This window comes from Rhincodon typus, chromosome 5 (genome assembly GCF_021869965.1).
Source record: "Rhincodon typus isolate 14 chromosome 5, sRhiTyp1.1, whole genome shotgun sequence".
In the NCBI taxonomy this organism is placed as follows: Eukaryota; Metazoa; Chordata; class Chondrichthyes; order Orectolobiformes; family Rhincodontidae; genus Rhincodon; species Rhincodon typus.
The window spans coordinates 102,215,113-102,220,304 of record NC_063336.1 but is presented as its reverse complement, the minus strand read 5'-3'; positions in this window follow the sequence as shown (position 1 = coordinate 102,220,304).

The following is a 5,192-nucleotide window of genomic DNA, read 5'->3' as shown; positions in this document are numbered from 1 at the left end:
GATAGGTGGAGAGGACGAGAGAGTTGCAGTGGGAGAGAGATCCCTTGTCTCAATCTCCTGCCCTTTTCTGGTAGTCTGCATTTTTTGTTCTATCTACTTATCCAAATCAAAGTCATATACGAATCATGCTTCCACCACACTTTCAGGCAGTGCATTCCACAAGCAATGGCTGTGTAGATAAAGATTTTCCCTATCTTCCCATTAGGTCTTTTACTATTTACTATGTATCTGTGTTCTCCGGTTCTCAACATATTTGCAATGGGAATAGTTTCTTGCTATTTACTTTGTCTGGTCACCACGATTTTAAGCACCCATTCAAAAAAAACCAACATGCCCCTCAGTGTTCTAAGCAGCTGAGGTTGGTGCTGTCGCATCTGCTCCACCTCCTTATCTCAACTCTCAGGTGTGAAGTCAATGCCCATAGTCAACAACACAATGACTGCAGCTGTCCCCTCAGAGAGGACAAGGCAAAAATCCAAAAATGAGAAGGTAATTCACGCAAAAACATGAACTGGTCTGTGACTAAGCCTACATGACCTGCAGATGGTGATTGTCCATTTCTTGCGAGGGTGAATGGGATCCATCCATCACTTGTGTACCTCTTGGAGAGGAACCTCCTGTGTAAAGAAGGAGTGTAGTGTTCACCCAGTTGTCACAGTCATTCATGTTTGTGTTGGGCGCTCTTGAGGCTTAGCCCACAGCAACATTTTGGCATCCTCAATGACATGTTTGACCTGTGCCAAAACCGTTTCAACACAGAGTCTCTGGGCAGTGGCACAGAGAGGAGGTTCCTTCTATCCTTCTCTGACTTTAGCCATTAAGGCATTAAGGAGATAGTTGGTAGAGGAGAAAAAAAATCAGAGATTATCTCTAAATGATGGAGTACTGATCATGGTATAAGTACAGACAAATCTGAACCTCAAATCTGTTTCACCATTTGATTGGATCAGGACTGGTCTGTTCCCTGGTTCCACCTACTGATGGTTCTGTATTTTGTAATGCTTATTACTAAGGAGAAATTATTAGTCTTGGTGTAGATACTTCCAATTAACCTAGCTTCAATAGCATTTTGGGGCAGTGAGTTCCTGATTCCTGTTATCCTTCCTGACATCGCTCAGAATGACCCTACTGTTAAAAACATGTTCCTTATTCTGAACTTCACCACCATGCTAATTATTCTTTGCTATCTACCTGTGGAGGAGCGGAGTTTGGAATTAAATGGGGGAGATAGAGTCATACAGCAAGGAAACAGGCCCTACAGCCCAACTTGTCCATTTCGACCAGGTTTCCTAAACTGACCTAGTCCCATTCGCCTGCATTTGGCCCATATACTGTAAACCATTCCTATCCATGTATTTCTGTCAAAATGTCTTTTAAGTGATGTAATTGTACCCGCCCGTATCAATTCTTCTGGCAGCTTGTTCCATATGTGCACCACCCTCTGTGTGAAAAAGTTACCCCTCAGGTCCCTTTTAAATCTTTGCCCTCTCATCTTAAACCTATGCCCTCTAGTTTTGAACTACCTTACCCTGGGGAAAAGACCTTATCTATAAACCTCTATAAGGTCACCTCTTAGCCTCCTATGCTCCAGGGAAAAAGTCATAGCCTATCCAGCCTCTCCTTATAACTTAAACCTTCCATTCTCGGTACCATCCTTGTAAATCTTTTTTGCGCACTTTTTAGTTTAATAACATCCTTCCTATAGCAGGCAATCAGAATTGTATGCAGTACTCCAAATGTGGCCTTACCAATGTCTTGTACAGACACGACATAATGCTCCAACTCCTGTACTCAATGCTGTGACCATTGAAGGCAAGTGTGCCAAATGCCTTCTTCTTCACGCTGTCTAGCTGAGACACCACTTTCAAGGAACTACGTACATGCACCCCAAATGTTTGACAATGTTCCCCAGGGCCTACCATTAGCTGTGTAAGTTCTGCCTTGGTTTGTCTTACACCTCACATTTTTCCAAATTAAATTCCATCTGCCATTTCTTGGCCCACTGGTCCAATTGATCAAGATCCAGTTGTACTCTCAGATAACCTTCTTCACCTTTCACTATGCCATCAATTTAGCCTCCTATATTCTCATTGATGAACAACAGTGCACCCAGTACCAGTCCTTGCCACACAACGCTGGTCATAGGTCTCCAGTCTGAAAAACAACCCTCCACAACCTCCTTCTGTCTCCTACCACAAAGCGAATTTCGTATCTAAGGTACCTTGTAGACAAGGTCTGTCACACTGCCCTTGTCTATCTTCTTGGTCACCTCTTCAAAAAACTCAATCAAATTTGTGAGACACGATTTCCATGCACAAAGCCATGCTGACTATCACTAATCAGCCCTTAACTTTCCAAATGCAGATAGATCCTTTCTCTCAGAATCCCCTCCAAACATTTACCCACCACTGACATTAGGCTTACCAGTCTGTAGTTCCCTGGGTTTTCCTTGAGGTCTTTCTTAAATAATGGCACAACATCAGCTAATCTGCAATCTTCTGGCACCTCACCCATGGCTGTTAATGATACAAATATCTCTGCTGGGGGCTCCGCAGTTTCTTCCCTAACTTCCCACAATGTCCTGGAATACATTCAATCAGGTCCTGTGGATTTATCTTCCTCTATGTGATTTAAGACCTTCAGCATCTCCTCTTCTGGAAAGTGGACTCTTTTCAAGACATCACTACTTACTTCGTTGAGTTCCCTAGCTTCCATGTCTTTCTCCACAGTAAATACTGACAAGAAATAGTCATTTAGGATCTCACCACCTCCTGTGGCTCCACACGAAGATCACCATGTAGATCTTTAAGGGCTCTATTCTCTCCTTAGTCACTCTTTTGACCTTACTATAGAGAATCTTTTTGGATTCTCCCTTGCCTTATCTGCCAAAGCTATCTATTGTCACCTAATTTATGGATGGGGCAGCCTCAATTTCTTCTCCTGTGCCAAACTGCTGAAGCCTTTTTCCCACTCCACAAATGAAGACTACAGTACCCATCCCCTGATTAACAACTCTCAAGCCCTCCAAGAAAAAGTTTGAGAAATATTTTTTACAGTCTTGTATTTGTGTCCTGCCCCTCTAACCAAAAATCATTTTGTGTCATTTTTCCCAATACTTTTCCCAAAGTATTGTCTGCTGCTCCCTTCATCATGTATGCATTTTACCTCATAAAGCTCTGTTCTCACACTACCTTACCACACTACCTGCCTATGGGGGAAGTACTCATTACTGCTGAAACCTTTCAGGATTCATATCGCGAGTGTCATGTTTAAAGCCCAGTTGTGCACCAGGTCCATTGGTGCAAGATAGAAGCTGCCATTCACTGTTGCAATGTGGGAAGAATTGACCTAGGGATGGCCAACAGAGCCAAGTTGGCACGCCACTTGATTCAGAGAGCCTGGAGGTCCTAGTGGATGGTTGGTGGAGAGGAGGGCTGTCCTCTTTCCCCAAGAGCACCAGAGGAAACCACAGCACTGGGCTTTGCCAGCTTTGTGCATGGTTTCCTCCAGGGTCAGTGTTGTGTCCACAGTCCAGAGGAAAACCTAGCAGTGATAACAAGGTGTGGAGCTGGATGAACACAGCAGGCCAGGAAGCATCAGAGGAGCAGGAAAGCTGACGTTTCGGGTCTGGACCCTGCTTCAGAAATGGGGGATGGGAAGGGGGCTCAAATAAATAGAGAGAGGGGGAGGCGATGATAGAAGGTGGATAGAGGAGCAGATAGGTGGAGAGAAGATGGATAGGTCAAGGAGGTGGGGATGAAGCCAGTACAGGTGAATGTAGGTAGGGAATTGGAATGGGGGTTGGTCAGTGAGGAGGGAGGGGCAGATAAGTGGGAGTAAAGACAGACAGGTTAAGGAGGGGGGGACGAGAGGGGCTGGACTTGGGATGAAGTTGGGAGTGGGGAGATTCGAAGTTTGTAAAGCCTCCCCCTCTCTCTATTTATGTCAGAGCCCCCTTTCGATCCCGCATTTCTGAAGAAGGGTGCAGACCAGAAACTTCAGCTTTCCTGCTCCTCTGATGCTGCCTGGCTCGCTGTGTTCATCCAGCTCCACACCTTGTTATCTCAGACTTCAGCATCAGTAGTTCCTACTATCTCTGAATACTTAGCAGTGCTTTTTTGTCCCTGATCTCTCTTGCCTTGTTCTCCCCTTAGCAGTTTTCTTCTTTCTTGGGATAAATTTCTGCTGTGCCTCTAGAATTACTCCCAGAAACTCCCACCATTGCTGGTCCCTTCCAAACAACTCTGGCCATCTCCTCCATCATGTCTTTGTGGTTGCCTTTACTCAGTTGTAATGCCATTACATCTGATTCCAGCTTCTCCCTCTCAAACTGAAGGGTGAAGTCTATCATATTATGGTCACTGCCCCTTAGGCATTCCTTCACCTTAAGTTCCCTAATCAAGTCTGTCTCATTACAATTCACTAAAACCAGAATTACCTGCTCTGTAGTAAGCTCTTCTACAAGTTTTTCTGATGAAGAGTCTAGGCCCGAAACGTCAGCTTTCCTGCTCCTATGATGCTGCTTGGCCTGCTGTGTTCATCCAGCTCTACACCTTGTTATCTCTACTACAAGCTGCTCCATTGTAGACATTCCAAAACTTCATTCACTGGGGATTACCAACCTGATTTTCCCAGTCCACCTGCATATTGAAGTATCCCATGATTATTGTAATAATGCCTTTCTTACATGGGTCTTCTATCTCCTGATTTATTTTCTGCCCACATCCTGATTATTGCAAAGAGGCCTATATACAACTTCCATCAGGGCCTTTTATCCTCTGTGGTGCCTCAATTCTATCCACACAGATTCAGTACCTTCTGACCCTATCAATTTAATTTAATTTCTTACTAACAAGGCAACTCCTCCCCCTTTGCCCATCTGCCTGTCCTTTCAATAGGACATGTATCCTTGGATATCTTATTCCCAGTCCTGATCCCCTTGCAGCCATGTCTCCGTGATACCCGCAACATTGTACCTGCCAATGTCAATCTGCACTACAAGTTCATTTACCTTGCTTCATATACTGCACACATTTATGTAAAACCCCTCAGTCCTGCATTGACCACCTCGCTTCTCATAGCTGTGTCCTTAGCTGCTAAAAATTAGATTCCTGACCCTTTCCATACTCTCTGTCTTATTACTTAGACAACCTCTCCTGAGACACCACAGTTTAACTGGGTTAGAATCCTTG